This window comes from Thermobia domestica, chromosome 8 (genome assembly GCF_964235325.1).
Source record: "Thermobia domestica chromosome 8, izTheDome1.hap1.1, whole genome shotgun sequence".
Classification (NCBI taxonomy): domain Eukaryota; kingdom Metazoa; phylum Arthropoda; class Insecta; order Zygentoma; family Lepismatidae; genus Thermobia; species Thermobia domestica.
The window spans coordinates 175,363,179-175,388,595 of record NC_137461.1 but is presented as its reverse complement, the minus strand read 5'-3'; the positions used below and the strand labels follow the sequence as shown (position 1 = coordinate 175,388,595).

At 34.9% G+C, this 25,417-nt stretch overlaps 1 protein-coding gene and 1 long non-coding RNA gene across 2 annotated transcripts in view; one reads left to right on the top strand and one right to left on the bottom strand.

The window, feature by feature from the left end:
* Positions 1-25,417, bottom strand: part of LOC145693356 (uncharacterized) — a 1,437,468-nt gene that overhangs the window by 716,667 nt on the left and 695,384 nt on the right. The gene's annotated exons all lie outside the window — the stretch shown is intronic.
* LOC145693361 (uncharacterized) lies at positions 10,714-15,628 on the top strand. The gene is made up of 3 exons (XR_014132751.1): positions 10,714-10,848; positions 12,688-12,840; positions 15,530-15,628. It is a non-coding gene; the product is annotated as an uncharacterized LOC145693361 (long non-coding RNA).

Genomic DNA, 25,417 nt, shown 5'->3' with positions numbered 1-25,417 from the left:
GGAAAACAACATAAGAGAAAAGCATGCCTCTTCTTATCCTTTCATTTCCATCCAATTCACTTGAGGTAGAGTAAAATATAGGGAACAGTTCCCGATATCGCACCGGGTTCTAAATCGCACCACCCCTTATTTAAAAAGAATCGTAGTACTAACAAGCCATCTCGTAGTTAAATTAAGTACTTAAGCATGTTCAGTATGTTATGTGTGTGTCCAGTTGCAGTAAAATATAAATGGAATATTCCTCACTAATTTTCGGGGTATTTCACAGTAGAATAGGGATTAAGGTAAGAGAATTAGCTTATGTTTCGATAAGTAGTAATAAACAAAATACCATTAATATTATAATTACAAACTCAACTTATTCATTTTTAATTTGTGAGGTATGTAAAGAATATATATATATATATATATATATATATATATATATATATATATATATATATATATATATATATATATATATATATATATATATATATATATATATATATATTAAATGATGTAGTTTCCAAAATCGCACTATTACCGTGTGTCCGAAATCGCACCTCCGCAATTTTGGCTCCCGTGATGAATTGTTTTTCCTAGTTTCTTTTTCCTTACAACTCACACAAGGTCGGCACATGGCAATATGGAAAATGGTCTCCGGAGTTTAGGAATCGTGCTTTGAAAAAATATATAGAAAATAAAGTGACGCTGCCCAGCCCGATAACAGGAGGAAATAGAACTACCGACATGCAACCACAAAGAACAGAAGTACTCTCATCAAGTCGGGGAGTTAAAACAAAATATTCGGGGAGCATGCGATAACCGTCTACTCTACGAAGGTATGTTAAGGTTCATTCTCTTAGTAAACGCATATTAGAAAATCACTACCACAAACTGCCGGATCGCTTCGCATATTTTGTCGCTTATTTCCTTTTCTTTGTCTGTTTACGTATAATATGTTTGATATCTATTATTATTAGAGCTATGCAATATGTATAGTAACTAACGTTATGAAAGATTTATGTTGTATTTCTAATAAAACATAAAATTCCCTCTCTCTCTGTAAATTTCGTCACGCGTTTGCCACGCTTACAAGAATGGAACTTATAATTTGGCGATGAGTTTCGGAATTTCTTTTATCAATTATAGCTTCTTTATTTATTTTTTTTACATAACTTTTTTTGGGGGGGAAATACGTGTTTTTTTCTGCATATTTTAAATAAGACATTTAACATTTTCTATCATAAAAAAGAGACTTATTTCTAATTATATAATTTCGAAAGACATGCGACAGAAATTCTGGACAGAAGTGTAGTTTCTTCTTTTATTTATACTCCATTCCTAAACACAGACAAAACAACTTTCCTCCATTTCATTGTTTCTTTAAACAAATTACGTAATGACCCATACCTTTGGTTCTGTCTTACTTCTTAGCTCTAAATTTTACTGCGTCGCGACTCTGTTTTTTCTTGCTTTTTCTACTTGTGTTCAAGAATTAAAAATGGTTGTGCGCGGGAATCGATTCGTGGACTAAAAGTTCTTCAGACCACCTTGCTATCGAATACTCTACGAGAGAGGATGCCCAGAGCAGAGAAATTGATTTCTTTGTCCAAGAGACATACGTACATTACTCTGGCTTCGTTATCTCGATCTGCGTGCGAATTTACACAACTAACAACTTAGTATTAAATTTAACGCTACATGCAACGTTGATAAAAAATTAAAGGAATAACACAAATTACAAATAGTGATCGAACTTACAATTCTAGTCACAAGAACGATTCTATTCAAGGTGTCACCTCACCTTCCTATCTAGAAAAAAACCCGAGTTCGATTCCCGGTAGCAGCTCATGTGTTTGAGATTCCACGTTAATCAGTATGTCCCGTCTCATATAGCCTTGCTGCTGAAAGAGACGTTAAACTCAAAATCAACTCAACCTATCTAGAAAAAGGGCGAAACAAAATTCATTACTGTTACCTAGAGATGCAAAAAAGCCGGCTTTTTTGAATCGATGGTTTTTTTCACATAAAAAGCCGGCTTTTTTTGGGAAAAAAACGAGAATTTTGGAAATTTTGGCTTTTTTCAACTTCATGATTTTTCTATCTAAATAGCTTTCTTATAGTATATTCTATAGTTAGATAAAAATTCCATGACCTAAATGTGATATTTCGCTCTGAAATTCACCATCAAGATGGATGGAGCACATGTTTTACGAATTAAAGCTAACATGAAGAATGTAGTATTTGAGGGTAATTTTAGAGGCTATTTAACTTTATTTTAACTTTTGAGTTATCGACATCTTTTTTCTTCTCTAGTTTGTCATCCGTGTTTCATTTCTAAGAGCTTTTAGTACTCTAGCTTCTAGCGCAAAAGTTGAACTTGCCCGTTTTTCTATTTATCCGTCAAAGCGTACGTTTTTCAATATATCCGTCAAACCGTACTTCCATATTTCTGTTATACTGTAGCTGTGAAGTGATTTAGCAATAATTTTCCGGACACAACCTTGAATACCAATTTATACAAATAATCAGTAGCGGATTTAGAAAAGTACTTTAGGAGGGTTTTTTTCTGATTGTTTCGTTTCCTAAAAAGTCCTAATTTTATTTGGGAAGTGCTTGAAGTTTATAAGTACAGGCATAACTAATATTTCGTTTCGTTTATATGTTTAGCAATAATCTTCCGGATACAACTTTAAAAATCAATTTATACTGAGAATCAGTGGCGGATTTAGAAAAGTATTTTGGGAAGGGTTTTTTTACTAATGTTTAGTTTTTTTAAACATTCGTAATTTTTATTTGACGGGAGCTTAAAGTTTATGAGTAAAGGCATAAATAATAGATATTTCGTTTGTTGCAGACATTCCGTAACTTTGGGGAACGGGCTTCAGTCCGAAAGACCGCCCCCCTAACCTTCGCAAAACCGTCACTGCTGGTAATTAGTAATAATAACGATTTAAAAACAATAAAAAAGGAAGTCGCCCACCTCACAGTACACGCACTATTTCTACATTCACAGATGGAATGAAGTAAAGCTTTGTCAGAATGGTCGAATGCTGGTTGAATCACGGACTTCCCGATAGAAGCGCAAAAGCTAATCACTCAGTCATGTTTGTTGTGCAGTTGTATTTAGCTTAACTTAAATATATTCCGTAGTCTTTTTTTTTGGGGGGGGGGGTCCGCAATGATATGTTGAATCCCTCTTGTTAAAAATTCAGAAAACTTGAGGATTGGGTAAACTGTGATGGTGGTTCTATAAAACTTAACTGTAGAATTTCAAGAATATACAGAACCAAAAGCTCTAGATGTGCAGCCTTTAAGTGTATCATATAAACCTAAGTATTTCTCTTATGTTTTATTTTAATTTTATTTTGTTTCAAAAAGAGGGTATGGAATATTTTGAAGTAAAAATACTACATACTATTTTGCTAGTTATTTGTGTATTGTTTAAAAAGAAGTGTTTACTTTTAGGGTTGGCTGATTTACACCAACTTTTTTTTTCAATAACTGGTTTAAACCACAAAAATAAAAAGAATGAAAAATGCGAATCGTGTGAACTTCATGATAACGTTTCCAGATATCAAACTACCTGCAATAGTTTTATTTCCCTTTCACCTTTTAATCAAGGTGTTCCATGTTCAATTCTCGGTCGAACCCTTCTTTCATGCGTAAACCAAGTAGCGGTTCGGATTTCAGTTTAAGCGAAAGTCTTCTCCTTGATAACCTCGGTATTTCGTAAGGATGTTAAGCCTAAATATACGAAACAAACCAAATTGTATATTTCTACATGCCTAAATGCGTGTTGTTTTATAAAGAAGCCAATATTGCTTAAATATATTGATAGAAATTGGCAAAATTTATCGATTGCCTACGTAGCTTCCAACATTAGCTTGGATTGGACTTTCAATGATATCTACGTACCGGTACTAAATTTGTAATTTAATACCTCAATTTTAGCGTACTGATTATGGTACGTTGACCTTTAAACTTTACATGCAAAGCAATAACAGGATTTTCCCGTTATTGTCTTACATTTCAAGTAATGACGGGATTTTCCCAATGGCTAGGGCGGGAGATTCTCAACTTAAGAAATTTACTGACCGCACTTCTTTAAGCTTATGGGAGTTCTTCCGACATAACCCCGCTGTTGCATAATAACATCAAGGCGAAACAAACTTAGGCTATTTCTGTGAATATGTAATATAAATTCATAAAGCAAAAAATCTAAGTCAAAAAAGCCTGGTTTAAACCAAAAAAGCCTGGTTTAAACATCCCCCAAAAAACGGTTTTTTTTCATTTTCAAAAACAACCACGGTTCTTGCCAACTCTGCTTACTTTTGTATATAGGAGGTTAAAAAATTCTTATTATATACATTGGTTAATCCTGTGGAATTCATAATGTAAATATGTCGAAGAAAAATTGTTTGAAATATTTTTTCGAAATTCATAGTTTATTTTCGATGTTTTATATTATTATCAGCATCAACCACTAATTAAATGATTTTTTGTGTTATAGAGAAGCGATACAAAGTCTGTTTTATCAATTTAAAGCAGTATTTTGAAAAAAGCCCAAAATTTCCCAAGCAAAAAAGCAAAGCAGAAAAAACCGAGTTTTTTTTCAAAAAAGCCGGTTTTTTTCCGAGCCCTTGCATCTCTACTGTTACCAGCTAACAAATATTTATACTCCATTTCTTGTTCTCATAAAATAATAATCCTATCTGTCAATCTATAAATGTAATAATAACGTATTATTACGTTCATGTGTAAATCTAAACAGAATCTGACAAAGTATATCTCTTCTGTTCCTATCAATAGCTTCAACTATGTGCCTTTTTCTTTCCTTCTTTTGTCATTCTAGTAGTAATAATAATAATAATAATAATAATAATAATAATAATAATAATAATAATAATAAAATGGACACTATTTTCCTCAGAAACTTGCGACTTTAAGGTCTACAGTGCAGAGCTCTGCCGACGACAACGCACTGGACATTGTTTGTAAAAAGGCCGAAAAACATTTTTTACTAACTTATTGTCTCCGGTTTGAACTACAAGATATGATCATATTTCTTCGCGATAATGTGAATACAAAAGTGAAATGTTGTGTTTCTACACAATTTCCTTTTCTGAGATGACTGGATAATTAAAAAAAAAAAAAAAAAAAAAAAAAATGTTGTACAGAAAATAAGAATCGATTTCAGGGGAAATCGATCTCAGGACCACAAGAACTTGAGCCCACGGTGTTACCGATTACGCCATCAAGACATGCTTGCGAGGAAAGCGCTACATTGAGTGATTTGTCCAAAGAGTCCAAGCACTTTACATCGCATTGTATTTTTTCCCCTTGTTTCGTGTTTCTTGCGTTCTGGGCAAGACATGATCTGAATATTTGTATATAAATGTTAGTTTTCCTGGTTGTTTCTAACATTTTGTTTGACGAAAGGTTGTATAACTAATAGGATACTATATTTTCAGTTAAAATACCGTATATCGTATATAATAGTTTATTAAGTAAATTGAGAAGAACAACGCAAGTAGATACTAGCCCTTTGTACTCTTAAACAACGTAAGTGTAAGAAGAGATTTGATTCCTTGCTCATGAACATCTTAAAATTCTGTCTGGAAAATTGTGTGATCAGATTATTTAATAAATTTGCAAAACAAATAAATAGAAAGGATAATATTAATCATAGTAATGAATAATGATGCTTGTTTTGCAAAAGTTATATTGAAACTGAGGATTAATGAAAAACTTAATATTTAATTCCACACATGCTATTAAATGTATGTTATTACTCTCAGAAAATGAAAGACAGTAAATACTACAAGCATATGCTACGACATTTAAAGAAATATTTGCTTTTGCAACTTCTTGAAATATGTTCGTTGCCATTAGGTGCAGATTTCACTTTCTTGGAACACATCAAAACACAACAATACTTACAATCCACACTTCAGTTATACAAAATAAACTTAAAACCTAGAATTGTGTTCAATTTACTAAATTTTATTGTATATCCACTCGTACATCCTTAAACACAACACTTCACTCGTATATCACACTACAAAACAATGGAAAAGGTAGAAGTTGTTTCTTATCACGCTCTTTTAATCGATATTCCTTACTTTAGAAAGAAGAAAAGACATTTTAGGAACTGTCAATTTTTGTGCAATTAAAGAATAACTTGTGAAATAGGCCCTACTTTTTTGCATAATGTTCTTTCGATTAGCTTCAAAGCGGCTCACTAACATATCGAGCCCTTGTAAGAAGAAATGAAAGTATGCTGAAATTGTGCTCCAATAGGTTATTTTTTGGGGTTATTTTCTGTGGCGATTAAAACGCAATTACTGTAGCTTTCTTTACTCCACGGGAAGACAACCAATACGTATTCACGCAACAGCAAATATTATATGGCAGCATTTTTTCCTATTAATCAATAACACATACAAAATCGTTACATTTCCAAATGAAACTATATACATTAATTGGTTACTTAAAAAAAGTGCGGGGGCAACTGCCCCCCTTTGGCCCCCCCTAATCGCCGCCCATGTAACTAACTAACACTATGGCTTATGGAACCCGGAGGTTCAATGCCGCGTTCACAAAAGCTCTCCACTGACTTCTATCCTTAGCTAACTGCATCCAGTTTCTAATTTGTATTCCAATCTCTGCGAGATCCATCTTAATATTGTCCTCCCATCTGCGCCTAGGTCTTCCTAATGGTCGTTTTCCGATTGGTCTTCCTGCCACGACTTTGAAAGCGTTTCTACTTTCTTCCATTCTAGCTACATGACCCGCCACCTAAGCCTCCTAGACTTAACAACCCTAACAATGTTGGGTAAATCATATAAATTATGTAGTTCCTCGTTATGAAGTTTCCGCCATTCCCCATTCCCGTTCCTCTTGGGTCCGAATATTCGTCTCACGATCTTGTTCTCAAATACTTTCAGTCTATGTTCTTCCCTCAGAGTAAGTGACCATGTTTCGCAGCCATACAAAACAACAGGCATGATTGTCGTTTTGTATATTTTAAGCTTCAAATTCCTCGACAGAATTCGCGACGACAAGAGATTTGGAACCGAATAGTTACACGAATTCCCTGTTTTTAGTGGACATTTAATTTCTCCGTGAACATGATTTTCCTCTGTCAATATTGATTCTATACATTATTCGGAGTAAGCTCTAAACTGCGATAAACAAAGCCACGTAAAACTAAATCTCGCTGATTTGCTGTTGTCCTACCGACGCTTGTACTCCTCCGCAAAATAGTTCATGTGATTGCATTATTACTTTTACTATGAAGCTTCATATAAAACTGCTATATTATTATAAATGACAAAAATATAATACGGATTATCTAATAATACTGCAATCGAGTGTAGCTAATGAAACAATAGAAATAAACACTACGCATGCGCAGTAATTATGGCCCCAACTCAACTGTGGACGGGTGTTCTGCTTTTAAAGTCTGAAAGATGACTGGCATGAATCCCAGTTCCGCGAGTGTTGTGGTGAAACACCAACTAGGAAACATTTACTTACTAAGCAACAATTGTTTACGAGCGAAATTTAGACTTTTCTTTTTATCTTTCGAGTTTCTTTTCTTTCTTTTCTGCTGCTGCTGTCAGTATCTGGACAACACGAGACAGTATTGTCAAAATGGAAGTGTATAATTTGCTCCTCCCCGTGAGGAGTGGGAGTGATACATCACTAGCCAATCGTATTTGCGACAAGCGGAAGGATACAAATATTTTGTTTATCGGAGTTTACAGCTTACGCCGAATAATGTATAGATATTTGAAAGTATCCACTTTATCAAAAGTATTATTTAATATTTTAACGCATCCATAATTTGCTGTATTCCGGTCCCGAGGCACTTCCATGTATTTAGTTTTCTTTAGCAAGCGTTTAATAAGATCTCTGCATTTCTTTCTATTGTTCTCCTATCATCACCTATTAAATTTACATCATCAGCATATGCCATAACCTGGTGAATACCGTTTAACTGTAGGCCCTGGTTGCTATCTTTGGTTTTCCTTATAGCGTATTACAGAACGAAGTTAAATAATAATGGCGACAACGCATCTCCTTGTTTCAGGCCATTTTCGACGTGAAAGCTCGTGAACAAAAATTTTCCTTCTCGGACTTTACTTTGGGATTCATTTAAACATATCTTAATTAATCTAATTAGCTATCTCGGTATTCCAAGTTCTGTAAGAACGTTGTATAATGTTTCTCTCCTAACCGAGTCGTACGCCTTTCTGAAATCGATAAATAGTTGATGTACCGGGGTATTGTATTCCCACTTCTTTTCGAGTATTTGGCGAATGGTAAATATTTGGTCGATAGTTGATCGATTTCGTCTAAATCCGCACTGATAATCTCCAATAATTTCATCTGCGTATGGAGTCAGTCTTGCCAATAGAATATTTCAAAGAATTTTATAGGATGTTGGATGTTGCGTTCACTCTCTGTTTTTTGTATAATGCACGAAAAAGCAAATACATTTTTTGCGACGATGCCCAGGAATACTGTTTTAACTGATCAGCAAATAGAAAGCTACTGGCGAAATTATATGCGGTAATGTGTAGTATTTTATTTTCATAGCAGCAAGGGGCAAGATACTATCCCGCAGAAAACATGCACTTATTTGACAGACAATACAACAACCAAATTTCAAATTTAATTATAAATGTTATCAACCAGAACTTGCTAACTCTTCTTTGTGTTTACATTTTATTTTAGTCCAACATTCCCACCACTCTTTCTTAGCAATTTTGTACAGGAGTAATTTTGTGGTAGAAAACTGGTAGAAATGTATGGGGAGTAACGTAGCCAAATGGTATATTTTCATTGTAAAGGTTAGAAAAAATTAAAGTAAGAACTTGGATTATAGCTTTTAAACAAACAACAAAATGTTGAGTGATGGATAAATGATAATAGTCCCGTTATATTTCCCAGAGACTTTCATTTTACAATTTTGTTTATATAATAAAAAACGAATAGCCTTCTGGGGAGATTTTCAAACGTTTCGCTAATTAATACAATGTTCAAATGAAGTCAACTTCTGACTTTTTATGCTCCAAAGCCTGTGTATGTGCAGGTATCATTACGGTAATTTTACAGAATAAAAGTTCGTGACTTGGATTGGGGATCAAACCAAGGCCATTTGGGTTGCCATTCCAATGCGTTACCAACTTTTAAAATAAAATGATTTCAGATGTCCACAATTTGTTACAGAATATACTTTCTTTTTTAAAGACAAAATACATCACGAGACACTGGACAGGTTTGAAATCACATTACGGCCAAGTCTGGATTCGAACCGGGAATCCTTGGGACGAGATAATATCGCTTCAAACCTCTCGCCCATCCAAGAGTATCATCACACAAAATGAGTAAAACTCATTATAGCCTTCTCCCGAGACCACAAAAATATTTATATTGCCACAAAATATTCAGTCCTACAACGTTACATCGCTTTGCTGGCGAGTTGGTTTTGCTTCTTGCTTAGTCCTCTTTTTGTATATTTCACAATTTTGAATTGGAACATTAACTGTTATTCTATTTCTTGTAGTTATTTCCATGAAACTACATACAGCAAAAGATTCAGACAATTGTTAAACTAAATACATTTCCAAATTAAAAATTATGAGTTTTATTATGAATGCATAGAGAAAAGATACCAATTTCTCTAGTTTCGAGACAATTCCTCTAGATGAAAGCACATGTCACTATTTGTGTGTGAAGATACGATCGGCAGAATACACAGATGCTACCTTCGCTAAAAGGATGAGTTTTCTGACATGAAACGTACATTTTTCTATCTTGGAGAATGAGTAAACATAAAGTAGGTGATGCGTGTAATAGCTAAATGCATACCTAAACGCAATTCCTTGTCATTGCATGATGGAACTAGGGTAATGATTGAAGTTCATTTGTTGTGGGAGAGACGGTATTGTTTGTTATTCCCGCGTACGTTTGTCATTGCTCGTGGTTGCAACTTCTCACGATAATTGCGAGAGATGAGCTCACCTGTGGTTCTAGGAGTCCCTGGTTCGATCCCAGGCTGAGTAAGTATGTGGTGGACCGCGTCGTGTCTGTGGGTTTTCTCGGGGTTTTCCCTTTCCTCCCACTTTCTCATTCCATCATTTCTTTCATCATTTACTTGCTATTTCATCCGTCTTCTTTGGCCTTCGCTTGTGTAATTGTGAGACGTTAAACCACAGATTTTATTTCATTTTAATTCAATTGGGAAAGATACATTTGTATCTTCTAAGATTCCTCCACAAGAGGGTGAATCATTAAATTTTGTTTCTTAACTACAGCTCATCGTCAATGTGGTGAAAATCGATATGCATTCGTATTAATTATTCATGAAGTCCATTGTTCAAATGAAGAAAATAGGTTTCACTGAACGCTTACTTTTGTATACGTTATAACGTTGAATACACAAGATTGTGGCGTCTTCCTCGATGGACTTTTATCTGCGGCCTGAAAAGTTTTAATCTATAGATGACAGAATAAATTATATTAGAAACATTTGTACAATTTCCAGTGATGTAAGTAAGGTAATGTTACCATTATAATTATTCATTTTCTTTTCTTTCCATTCTCAACAGAATTCCAAAAGCAGGTGCTTGCACACTTAGCAAGTTTGAAATATTCAGTGCAACATGTCCAGCAGGCTATACATCGATTAGAAGAAATGTTAGACACTACTGGAGCGTTAAAGACCAATGATAACCCACCAGTAGAGGAATATAACGGAAGATCACCGCTGGAGAATTTCCCTCTTCAAACGCTGGACCACTCGAGTGTCAGAGGAGGATTGCAAATAATCCAGCATTTAGGAAACGTTTGGTATGTTTAGTTCCGTAGTTCCGTATTTGTTGAATATATTTAGTTACAAGATTTTTTTTATTTTATTTTCTTTTTTCTTTTTTTACAAACGACAAATATGGGGTTGTCACCTACCGTGAAAAGTCAGGTAATTTTAAGATTCTGGAAAAGTCAGGGATATCTTTTTTAAGAAACGGGAAATTTGCGCTTGGCTGAAAATATAAGAATCACTGCCAAGCCAGTTTGTTTCTGTTTTTTTATTCTAAAGGAACCCATACTCTTCTTACGGGTGAGAGAGATGGTATCCCCTTTTCTGTTGGCTGAGCACTAAAAGAAGTAAACTTTTACGTGATTAAAAGAAGGGCGGTAGTTCGGTTCTCCTATGTTATGCATATAAACTATAGTTAGCAGGACATGTGCGAGTAATGTACATTTGTCAAATCGAAGTATTTTAACTTAACGTACAACTGTGCAGTTTTTTTACTACTCAAATTTTTGTTATGCGGGTGACCACTTTTAAATGTGTAAGAAACGTTTGTGGCGTAACTTGCTCGCAGTTTTAGGCCCCATTCTGTGAAATTTTAAATTTAAATTAAAGTAGTAACAATCGTTTTTTTTTTTTTTTCAGTTCTTGTTGTTAATCATCATCTTGAAACTTACGTTTTCCTTTTATTTTAGGGTTCTTGTAATGTAAACGTGCATACAGAGATACACTACTGTATTTTTGTGGTGCACTAATGTTAATGTAAATTGTGCTAAGCTTCAGACTGAAAGTTGCCAAATAGAATTACATATTTATACCTTCTGTAATATTTTAAATATTGTTATGCTCCTGCAGTTCTTTACATGGCTCTTCTTATCCACTATAGTATAACTGAAGTGTGTTATTTATTTTCAAAAATTTGAAAGTACCCATTTTAGGTATTTAGTGTAAACTTTTGTGAGAAAGCTTGAAGAGTATGGGAATTTTGAAATCCCAAAAGAGTAGCCAGCCTCAAATATGTTTCTAATTTATTTTAGTAATTACATTTTATTAAAGATATGTGTATGTTTAAGTAGTAGCAGGCCCGTTGCAACAGGAGACTATGAAGAGCTGAGCTAAGACCCTTCTAGAACATTTTTTTAAAAAACGTTGATCATGGTTACATATGTGCTCTGCTAATATGTTCTAAGAAAACACACCTACATGCGGAAAAAAATAATTAATAACATAGGCATGTATCATACGTACAACAGACAAATCAATCAACATTTTTCTTTTTTAAAAAAAAAAAAGAAAAAGAAAAAAAAGAAACTAATAAATCTACAGAACCAGACAACTAGCTTGAATGTGTCAGATACACCTTGAGTGCCTAAAAAAATTGCTTTATTTCTTTCTTTTTTATCTTGATTTAATTCCTTTTTTAGTTTTGTTTTGTTTTGTTTTTTTTCCTGTCCAGATCGTCGGAGACAAACATTTAGCAGAAGCCTAGTCTTCGAAAAATTTTTGTTGTGCGAGAAAGCTTACTATAGGGGGTACTATTATCGTGAGTATAATGGTATATATTCTCACCATTTGTACAATATATTGAATATTTTTTGGTGTTTCTTAATGTCCGATAAATATTCTTAACTGAAACATTGTGGATAAGAACGAAATATACTTCAATGTGTTAGTATCGTTATTATAATTTAAATACTTTTTTTCAAAAATAATTACGAACAATACCTCTAAAAGGTTTTTACAAAGTTCATAACGTTTAAAATGCTAAGACCTTTAATTCCTGAAATTACCAAGTTTGCAATCAATGGAATTTTATATTTGTACTCTGATAAATTTGGTGCGTAATTTAATGCTAAATTTTATATTTCATATTGCAGAGCTCCGTAGTATAGGGGGTACTAATATTGACAGTATTGTTACAAATATAATGAAGCGAATTCTAACCAACATGTTAGCAGCGGAAATAAGCTGCACAGGCGGAAAGACGAGGACATCATTCTCAACCCTTGCACTTTGTGATGTTCTTACAGGTAATTATGATTTATTACATATTTTCCCATGTATTATTTAAGACGATTAACTAGAATTTGTATGTGTTTTCACTCGATTCGACCATCCACCACAAACTTATCGAGAGGTTAGTATTATAAGACAATTCTCCGAAGTAATTTGTTCATAGAGCTTAGTTTTTCCGAAGGATTTGTATGAGAAAATAAATGTCGACATGGTTCCAGAAATTAAATTGAGGATTGTGAATTTAGTATTTTATACCAGCTTACATAAATTTATTCTCTTAGTTTCTTGATACATACTACTTGTTTAATATCATAATTGACTTTTCTTAAATGTTTAATGATCGTGAACTGTTGTTTCATTCTATTTTAAATTTTATTGTTAAGAAAGAAGAATGGATGGTAGATTTTTTGTTTATAATGTTGATGAGTTTGCGTTATCCAGGAGACTTTTTTTTTTTTTTTAATCATGGTATAGTACACAAATATTTCTCACGTTCCGAAAAACCTCTAAACTTAATTATAAGGTAGAATTACAAGCTACCGCTTGTCTGAAATGCTTCATGATTTTAAATAAAATTAGGGTGTTGTTTTTGAAATACACTGAAGTCCTAGAAGTTATGGGTTAGCGGTATAGAACCACTTCATGTGTTGCGGAAAACAAATATAAATGCACATAGCACTCGCACTGCTATCACTTGGACTTCTGTAAAAGGTCATTGACCGTGATGTTGCCTCCACGACGGAAACTATTAATGTGTTTGTTGCTCTTGATTACTGCCAATATGCCGGAGAGTCACACTGATCATGATCCCAGTTGATACGAACTGATGGTAGAGTGGGTATGTGGCGGAGACTCTAGACGCCGTAGACTCAAGTTATCAACAAGGCAGTTACAAGCTGGTGGCCTGTAATTGTGTGGGGCGTGTTTATGTGGTATTCTTGGGATCCTCGAGTCCGATTGACCTAGACAATATCATCAAGCCAAAATTATTCGCGATTGGTTTGCAAAACATTCTGAACAATGAATCGGCCAACTACACTGCTAGATATAAATTTAATAGAAACATGTGCGATATCATCATACGAACCATTTGTGCACACGTTCTCCTTGCAACAATCACGTCATAATAGGCACCAACCAAGGCTTCATGAAGGATTTCTACTGACTTGTCGAGTCCATGCCATTCATAGTTGTTACACTCGCCATGCTCGAGAAGGCATAACACGATATTATGTTTATATCCAATAACCTTTGGCACCTCATTCCACCTATTGAAACGCATGTCGAATATTTCATATTCCTTCATGTTATGACACTTATGTATTGCAGAAATTTTGCAGCTTTTCCCATTCAGAAATATTATATTTCCAGAAACAGTGAGGCAACACGTGTTCAGCAAATTTGCTACAGATGCTGAGATCAAAAGACCAGTTCAAAGCTGGCTTCGGCACGCAACGGAAAGAATGAAAAGAGAGAAACATACGTAACATATTGACACTTTTAGGTTTGTAAATTGCTTGATCTTCCTTAATCGACGTGGTGAACGGAAGCTTAAAGCAGTGAATTATAATACAGACAGTTATTCTGTATTATAATGTATTGTTGATGTCGCAACAAAGACACCATTGTGCAATAAACCCTACTTAATAGTTCAGAAGAGTCTTTGTAAAATTAATAATAGACTATCTTTGCATGTGTAACGCACCTGCAATAGGCATGGAAACCCATTTACGAATTGGGATGGCTCTACCTAAATACATTTTATGACTTTTGACGCGCGCCACTGTAAATGGCTATTGTATTTATTATACAATATGTAGTTCTGTATTTTTCTCTTCATACAGGTCGGGCAATCTTCGTTTTTAATGTTTTGCTATGCCCTAAGAAATTCTACACAATATACTTTCATATAAACTTTATAAATATGCCAAAAGACTGCTTGGGTGGCGATGGTCCTTCGGGATTCTACAGGGTGTTTGCTGGAGTTGACTTCTTGACTTATAAATTTTCAGAACCACCCTGGATTAAAAAGTAACAAAGTAATGTTAGTAATTTGGCTTCATATGTTCCATTTTTCACTTTTTATATGACATCCGATACAAAAGAAAGTAAATGAATTCAAAGGATTGAGGTTTTTTTCTTTCATTGAAACATTTTTTTTACTTACGTCAAGGGATAGTAATTTTCAACAATGAATAAAAGATACTAACGTCATTATCCAAAGCTCGAACTGGAATGTGTGTCTGCCTCGATTGCCCTTGGCAGTTAGGGCTATGTTGTTAGTCTTTGCCTTTTGGCTTCATTACTGATTTAAAGGCTAACTTTATATATTCATCGCTATGCGAATTAAATCCAGACGTGGTATGCTTTCTCTTTGCTTTTTAAAATTTGTTGTTGGTTTATAATTACTACTTAATATTTTATTCACTTCTTGTCAGAAGCGCGATTGATTCGCAGCATCATTTGTACTTAAATATTTCTAGCGAATATGGTTTTTCAATTCAAGCAAAACAGGTCTCATTGTCTTATAACTGCATCATAATAATGAAGCGAGTAATTCCAACAACTGTCATCTCCCTACTACTTTCTATACATCCGTACGTATTTAACGTAATTATTAGATTTTTCTGTAGCTAATTTTGTATGTATATTTGCATTCACTTCGTCTTTTTACAAAAATTTTCTTTCTTTTACTTTTTGTAGGAAAAGGGAATGAACAAAGCGCGATGTTGACAGGCAAATGAACACACACAAAGTGCGATGTAACTGAAGCCGGGATGAACATGCAAATGCTCACATTCGTAAACTCTAGATGTATATTTTGAAAGGGGTATTTTGAAAAAATCCCTACATGTAGATAGCTTTTGAATAAAAGATTGTACGTGTGTAACTCATTTGTTTCATTAAGCATATCTTTCCTTGCTACACAGATGCTAGATAACTACGATCCAACGTAACCTTCGGTTATTAATGATTAATTAGGTTTATGTTTCAGAAAAGGCAGTTCTTTTTTCTAGTTGAATCATGTTCCATTCTTATTTTGTTTCCATTCCTTGAGGAGAAATTTACAGCTGAACAACGCTAAGTTAGTTGTTATTACAAGTAATGTGGAAAAATACTATATGCAGATAACTTATATATTGTAAATGGCTACATCTTCGCTCTTATCTTTTCGCATAGTTCCATATATGACTATGTTGAGTCGTACAGATCACGTTATCACAAGGAAGACGTCTGAAGGATTTGATGATACAATGTGGCGTCAAGTTTCAATCCTGCAGCATGAACTGGCTACGTTTTGCAGCTTATCCTGCCAACAAGGAGATTGTCCAAAGGCACCAATCGATATATTTTCTCACGAAATTTACATGTACCTAACCATAGCTAATATCATTGGAAACGTTACTGCGGTAATAGAGAGTGTAAGTCACCGAGTCAAACCATTTGCGTTTGAAATGTTTACCTATAGTCTGTAAATATGTACCTGGCGGGACTCGCACTGGGATTTTGAAGCGGAAGTCCATGTACAGGCCACCGTGTTGTATTGCACGACAGCTCTATCGGTAATTACAGGGTGAAGCTATTGACTATTTTTAGGCTCTGGCTGTCCAAAGGTCCCTCTCAAGTAGCTACACGTGAAATGAGATATATTCCGTTTGATTTGCAATGTACATTGTGTTTGCAAATCTGAAACCTGAGCCTGAAAACAGTCAATTGGTTCACACCATAATTTCTGGCAAGAGTTACCGTGCAATGCTACATGGTCACCCATGTGCTTCCGTTTGAAGTCCCGTAAGATGCCCATTAGGGTTCCACGGATGTCTTAGGAGTCCCATAGGATAGTCCCGGGATTATTCCTTTGGCGTACGTGATTCTGCCTGAGGATATCCTCTGGTGTCCTACGGGCTTCTTCCTGCATGACTCCAACTGGAGTCTCACGGGTCGTCCCGTTTCCCGGGACAAACGCGGACATCTGAAACTCCAGTGTCACTCCCATGGATGTCGCAGGAGTCCTATGGGAGCGTCCCAGGATAGTGCCGTTTTCCCGGGCGAGAGGGCCATGGGACATCCTAAGGAAGGTTTTGTGCTATTAGGGTGGAGGGATGGAAAGAGAAAAAGGTCGATCCAACATTCGAAATCGTTATTATTTGTGATTTTTTAAAATTACTTCATATAAGAATCTGATACAGGTGAACGGTCGCCTCATGGAATTCGACGAAGGAACGGAATATTGGCCTTTAAATGATAAAGAAGATCGCCTAGTTTGGCTGATGATTTTTGCGATTGATATCCAGAAATTCGCGTGATAATAAATTTGATAAGTAATTGACGAGGTGGTTTGATTTTGCGATGGTTCGTTTATTTTTGAATATATCGCGATGGCACTTGCCAATATGAACGGACAAACTCCTTTGACTGAGAAAATATTTATTGCAATGTTGGCATTGCACTTCGTTTGATGTGTCAGAAACTTCCAGTGCAGAGCTAGACTTAAACATATCTGAATCACAGATACATATGTTATTGGAGTCCACAGGCTCAATCTCATTGCCATCTTCCTGATTAACGGTGGTTTCACCTGAAGAGTTGTCAATTCTAAAAGTCTCGACTATGTTCATAATAAAATGAATCTGCAAATATTGATTATGTGTTAAAAATTAAAATAATTTAAAACAAACTGATTTAATTGAAATAATAACGAATGATACTGTCCTTTTCATTGTTGAGATCAACTGAAATAACGAAATACTTTAGTCCACAATTGTTAGAATTCTAAAAAGTAATTTGAATTAGAATATGTCGTCACTGAACCAATCAACCACCGAACCGATTTAAATACAGTTTGCACCCCACTCAACTATCGATCATGATGAACACTGTCACTGCACTTCAACACATCCAAATGCTAATATTCCCTGTTTCTAGAAGAGTTCTTACAGGCAGACGTCTTGAAGCGCACACCAGTATACAACAATATGCAACTACTTGTAATACTCGTTATTTTGATACTTAGCAACATTTGTTATTCATCAAAGTGTAAGTATGAAAAAAAAAAAAATCAGATTTTCATGTTCAAATTTCCAAGACGTATTCAGCTTTTATTAATTTTCTCAATATCTCTTCAGCTAGACTTGCGTGGTTATGGAAGTCACGGCTTCAATTGAGGACGATTTTAACAAAACTCAACAAATATCGATTTTTTCAAAATGCGATTTTTAAAGGATTCTGGTACTTTAATGAGTCTCACGTCTAACACAATGGCTACCAGAAGATAGGCTACCAGAAGATATGACGAAGCTGAATATTTGCCGTTGTAAAAGGCGCCTCAATATAGCAAATTTTCACAAAACTCGACATCTCCATTTTTTACGATTCTACAATCATCTCCATTTTTCATGATTATTTTGCAATACGTGGTAGAGTTTTTGCCCTTATTGGGAAAGAACTAAGAAAACATTAACTAACTAACTCTATGGCCTATGGAACTCGAGGTTCAATGCCGCGTTCACAAAAGCTCTCCATTGACCTCTATCCTTGGCTAACTGCATCCAGTTTCTACTTTGTATTCCAATCTCTGCGAGATCTATCTTAATATTGTCCTCCCATCTGCGCCTAGGTCTTCCTAACGGTCGTTTTCCAATTGGTCTTCCAGTCAAGACTTTGAAAGAGCTTCTACTTTCTTCCATTCTAGCTACATGACCCGCCCACCTAAGCCTCCTAGACTTGACGACCCTAACAATGTTGGGTAAACCATATAAATTATGTAGTTCCTCGTTATGAAGTTTCGGCCATTCCCCATTCACGTTCCTCTTGGGTCCGAATATTCGTCTCACGATCTTGTTCTCAAATACTTTCAGTCTATGTTCTTCCCTCAGACTGAGCGACCATGTTTCGCAACGATACAGAACAACAGGCATGATTATCGTTTTGTATATTTTAAGCTTCAAATTCCTCGACAGAATTCGTGACGACAAGAGATTTTGAACCGAATAGTAACACGAATTCCCTGCTTTTAGTCGACATTTAATTTCTTCGTGAATATGACTTTCCTCTGTTAATATTGGTCCTAGATATTTGAAACTATCCACTTTATCAAAAGTATTATTCATGGTAGAAATAAGACAAGGTAAGTTCATCAGCGAACGCGTTTGCGTCCTACTCGCGCAATGACGTCACCTTCAATACACGCTCGGGATAGGAGTCGCGCTGTCGTCTGCTTGCTGCCGTGACTTTAAGATGTCTATTTGCTATTTCTAATTTAGGTGTCTATTATATGACTGCAATTTTATTCCGGCATCGGAATATATTTTATTTTTTAAAAATGTACATAGAATGAAAGGCAGGATAAATCAAGTATTTCAATAAAGAATCAAACTTTCACCTCTCTATATAGACAAGTTACCCGACAACCTCTGAAGCGTTGTCCGTGTTTTTTTTTCTTTCTTAAATGCTATCCCCAGTAGGCCTAATCCACTTGCATTTGCCAATGAAATATTTTTTTTTTTTTTAACTGACATTTTAATTCTCTCACTTCACCACTTTCTTCATTTTCTTGTAAAATATTCTTTTGGAGGAAGAACTTTTCAGATGTTTGTTTAGTTCATTTATTATTGTGCATGTTCTAAGCCGGATAAAATATGTTAAAACTTTCGGTTCATACTTATGATCATATTCATTTTTCATGATACCGTTAATTTTCTAATGATCCTGTTTCCTTTGCGGATAAATTTTCTATGATATTCAAGACAATATTTGTTAGCTACTCTGACTGTGTCTAGACGTTCATTTGATAGAAATGTCAGTCCTCCTTTTGAGATGAATTGTGTCCAGTTGTATTGCAGTCTCTGAAGAGGTTCTTTGACAGGGAGCAGTGAATATTTGATTTTAAATTTGAAACCTGCCCGCCCAGCTATAAATATAACTTTGTTCAAGGTCATGCGTATTTAATGAACACATTTGACCTTCATTTTCATTTTCATCTTCTGATAAAATACGCACCAATAGTTGCACTGTTGTATATAATTCATCATGCACTTGCAGTACGGATTTTTTCAAAAAAAAAAAAAATTAAATAAATAAATAAATAAATAAATAAAAAATAAATAAAATAAAAAAGTAATATATATATATATACACCTTCAATTAATGCAGATCTTACTGTTTCCTGCTGCGTAGAAGATTCTTCAATAAATTGATTTTTTTTTCTTTTTTTTTTTACCGTGGGTAAATAAAACGGCAGAATTCTTTTCATTATATATCCTCTTAGTCTGTTCTTAAAGCCTAGAGACTCCGGATGGTCGTTGCTTGAACCCATGCCTCTGATGTAAGAAAAATGTTTTCTAAACTATCTTAATTTAATTTCCTTATCAAGAGCAATATTTCCTGTATACTTTTGTAATTTGATTCTTCATCAAAATGAAAGGAAAAAATAACAGCTGAAATAAACGGAAAAGAATGGACTATATTTCTTTCATTTTCCCTGCTTGATCTAATTATTTTAAATGAGAAGTCCAAATACTGAATGTCACGTCTCTAAGCTTAAGAGATTCCGAGAAATGGACATCTTATTATGATAATTCTAATTCCCATCCCTTTCTCTTTCTCACTTCTTTTTCTTTCAGTCTAGGACAAATATCACAAAACGCTAAAAATATGTGTATAATTATTTTAAATGAGAAGTTTATATACCAAACTTCATGTTTTTAAACATTCAAAGATTCCAAGATATGGAGATTTTAAGAAATAATTTCCTCTCCTCTTTCTTCCTTTCCCCTTCGGATTTCCAAATTTTTCTTAAATGCCCTGTTGGGCGTTGATCAATCAGTCAGTCAGGACTTGTTCTTTTATATAGAGAGATACATAATATGCAAATTAATGCCAAAAATATTATTACAAAAGCAGTATTTAAAGTGGTATTAGCAAAGAACACGTTGTGTTACTGTATACAGTATATTCATTCATTTGGTAAAATTCATAAAAATATGGCAGGGTGTGGACCTACGGACTTCTTCGGCCCAACTGCAGGTGACAAAATTACACCCTTATTTTTTTACAATTGCTTAAATCATCCTGCTTTGGAAACGAATGGAAGTTGCCATCCTCCTCCCCAACTTTTCTATTTCGTGTGTTCATTTCACAGTCGTACACAACGCGTGAGGGCATTGCTAGAGCTTTCAAAGTCAATGTAAGAAATATAGATGAGTTCTATTTATACAATATGTACAGTACAAAATATACTATAATATTTACACATAGAAAATGTCATTAAAAACAAAGAAAACGTAGAAAATCAACAAAAATACAACCAGCAACCTGTCAACTGAGAGGACGCGATAATAGTATCTTGTTCGGAGGGTCAGTGATTTGGTGTCGAAGGTGACGTCACGCGAACAAAGAGGCTGCGCGTGGGTTTACCTTCTCTTAATTCTACCATGGTATTATTTAATATTTTAACGCATCCATAATTTGCCGTATTACGGTCCCGACGCACTTCCATGTATTTAGCTTTCTCTGCATTTACTTCTAAACCCATGTCCCTGCAAGCGTTTAATAAGATCTCTGCATTTCTTTCTATTATTCTCCTATCATCCCCTATTAAATTTACATCATCAGCATATGCCATAACCTGGTGAATACAGTTCAACTCTAGGCCCTGGTTGCTATCTTTGATTTTCCTTATAGCGTATTCCAGAACAAAGCGAATAACAATGGCGACAACGCATCTCCTTGTTTCAGGCCATTTACGACGTGAAAGCTCGTGGACAAAAATTTTCCTACCCGGACTTTACTTTGGGATTCATTTAAACATATCTCAGGGCCAATCCTACCATCTTTTGATATCTGTCTGATATAAATATCCTCCTGACATCTTTCCGATAAGTGTTCTACAATTTCCTGATAACAATCAGGTGGCTGATAAGCCCTATCAGCTGGTTGCTACTTTGACAGGAAGTTCAATTGCCTGTTAATAGCTATCAGCTACTTGTTAGTTGTCGTGTAGTGAATCATGGACGAAATCGAAGAATTGTTGATGCTGTGAGAGGACGATGAGGAGATTGTTAAATATATAGCGAGGCCTAGAAGACCAAAAATAAATCGATCACTTTGATAAATGGGCTGAAAAAGAGTTTTTTGATCGATTTCGATTGACAAAAGACAGTTGTCGTCAGCTGCATGAGGAAATTGCTGACAAGATAAGAACTCAAACTGATAGATAAGTTTTAGTTCGAATATATACCAATTTATAACGATAAGTAGTACCCGTTGGCTACAAGTGCCCGCATAAGCGCCATGTAATTTGTGTAGTTAGAAGATAAAGAAATATATTCTATATACAAAATATAGAGTTAAATTATTGAAAATGAATGATATGTAAAAACATGTCTACATTATTATAAAAGCTCAGATTGTGTTATCACGTGCAGTATTATAAAATGGAGTGTAATATATAACGAAATTAACGTTATAAATTTTAGTATTGCTTCTTAGGTTGTAAGGACGAACAGGAATATTTCTATGTATAGTGTAGACTAAAAAGTGTTTATTAAGTTTGTGTTTGCCTTTACGATAGTGTACCCCTAGACTATAACGTGCATAACAAAAAATACCGGTACTCATTTCTGCTTTGCATGTTTTCAATAGGATAATTTAAACAAGCACGCTGAAAACGCACTTGACGTTTCAATTGTTTTCAGTATGAGTAACAGAAAACCAACCAATCAAATGGTCCGTTATAACCTTGCTTCGGGTTACCTTTCTGACATAGTATATATCAAGCACAGTACATTGTAGAACGAATCACGAGTTAAAGTAACTGACAACTTCCTGATATCTAATTCTGACTGATAGTAATCAGAAAGAATATCAGGATATTGTAGGACTGGACCTTAAATAATCTAATTAGCTTTCTCGGTATTCCAAGTCCTGTAAGAACGTTGTATAATGTTTCTCTCCTAACCGAGTCGTACGCCTTTCTAAAATCAATAAATAGTTGGTGTACCGGGGAAATGTATTCCCACTTTTTTTCGAGTATTTGGCGAATTGTAAATATTTGGTCGATAGTTGATCGATTTCGTCTAAATCCGCACTGATAATTTCCAACCATTTCATCTGCGTATGGGGTCAATCTTGCTAATAGAATATTTGAAAGGATTTTATAGGATGTTGACAGAAGAGAAATGCATCGATAATTATTACAGTCAGTTTTGTCGCCTTTCTTGTGAATTGGAATAATGATTGATTCTTTCCACTCTTGTGGCAATTCCTCCTTATTCCAAATAAGGAGAATGAGTTTGTGTATCTTGTTCGACAATTTTTCGCCTCCAGCTAAAAGTAACTCAGCCGGAATTTCGTCTACACCCGGAGATTTGTGTTTCTTTAATTTCTTTATAGCGATTTCTACTTCTATTCGGTTAGATTCTGGGATATATATTTCTGCGGTGTGTACATCCCTTTTTCCATGCACATTAGTTTTTGGCTGCGTGTTAAGCAATTCGTCAAAGAAATCTTTCCATCTATTTAAGATGCTATCTGTGTCAGTGAGAACTGTTCCGTCAGCTTTCTTTAATATATAGGCATCAGGTTGATAGCCTTTCTTAAATTCATTGATCCCCTTATACATGTCCCGAGTGTTTTTATTTTTACTATTATCTTCAAGTTCCTTAATTTTAGCTTTAAAAAAATCACGCTTCTTTGTTCTGAAAGGTTTGGAAGTTTCCCGCCTGATGTCTACGAAATTCTGTATAGTTATTTCATTCAGATTTTGTAGCCAACGTAATTTTGCCTGTTTTCTCTTCTCCGCTAGTTGAATGTATTCCTGGTCGAACCATGGTTTGTTCCTATGTATTTCCGCCTGTCCTATATCTTCTTTTGCTGAAATTTTAATGCTATCACTAATTTCAATCCAAGTATCCTCAACACTAGTGCCGAGAATCTTCTAAAACCGAGAATCTATTCGAAACTTCAATTTGGTTTTACTCTTTTACCTGGTTCTCTTCTAATTTATTTAAATTAAATCTCTCTCTTTTCGGACATTCAATATTACCTTTATTCAACGATAATCCCTCTCTTATTATCGCTGCTAGAAGGTAGTGGTCAGTGTCACAATCAGCCCCTCTAAACGACCGGACATCAATTATGCTAGATTGCCTTCTTCTATCTACTAAAACGTGATCAATTTGATTATGTGTTTTCCCGTCTGGTGAGGTCCATGTATATTTATGAACCTCGCGATGTGGAAATTTTGTATTCTTCACGATAAGGTTTTTGGATGTTGCGAAGTTCACGAGTCTAACACCGTTGTCATTACTTTCCTTATGTAGACTTTCGTTCCCCATAATCGGTTTGAAAATATCCTCTCGTCCTATCTTCGTATTGAAATTCCCTAATAGAATTTTCATATGGTATCGCGGGAGTTGATCAAATATCTTTTGCACTTCTTCATAAAAACTGTCTTTTATATCATCATCCTTATCTTCTGTTGGGCCATTTACATTTAAAATAATAATATCACACCACCGACCCTTAGGAATGATAAAAGAAAGCCTATCATTAAGAAATTCTATCCGCTTAATTGCTGATATTATTCCTTTGTGAACGAAAAACCCTGCTCCTAATTGGTGATTTTTATTTCCTTCCCCGTAAAAGAACGTAAAATTTCAGGAATTTGCCGTCCCATTTCCATCCCACCTAACTTCTTGAACTCCTACTAGGTCCATCTTGTATTTCCCTAACTCGTTCGTTACTGCTTTTAACGCGCCTGCTCTACAAAGACTTAATATTCCATGTTCCAAATCTCATGTCCATTTTCTTTTGCTAAAGTTGTAGCAAGTTATCAGACATATCCGCGGCTTCTGTGAATGTTTCTGAGCAAGTGCCTTTTTTTTTTTTTTTTTCAGTATGAAATTGTTAGCCTCACCCAAACCCCCAGACTGGAGGACCACTCCTTGTCGTCTGTCCGCGACTGCTTATTCAGTATATTCGCAGCTAATCTCTATATCTAGAGGCCTTCTTCTCGATCCGCAACCTGAGGACGCGCCATGCCGTGGTGACATAAACCCACATTACAGGGTTCAAATAGGTTTCCGAAATGCAAATATAAAATTCTTACATATTTTGCCATTGTCCCCAAAATGGGACGGGCTGTATTTTTCAAACTGTACAGACTATCTCGATTTTAACATTATGCAATTTTCTATCTCAAACATTTGAGGAAAAATACATTTTAAACAATAAACAACGATGGAAGAATTTTGGCAGATAATGAGCTAATCACACTGTGAATGGAAAGCTTTATAAGGGCAGTCTTCTGTATGTTTAATAGGTAGCGTAGTGGTTATAATAGGCGGAGAATTTACACTTAACATATCATTTTGTTCAGCTCAATAAAATCAATGGATTGGTATGTGTCATCTTGAGAGATTCTTTCGTGAAACGCTAAATAATATTGTAGAATGGATACTGATAAAACTATTTCGTCACATGGGGAGTAAATAATATCTGTGTAGCTAAGTTACAATTACTCAATTCTTGTGTATGTGATACTACTAATACTATTTCTTTCTTTCTTTAGCCCTGTTTCCTAATTTTCAT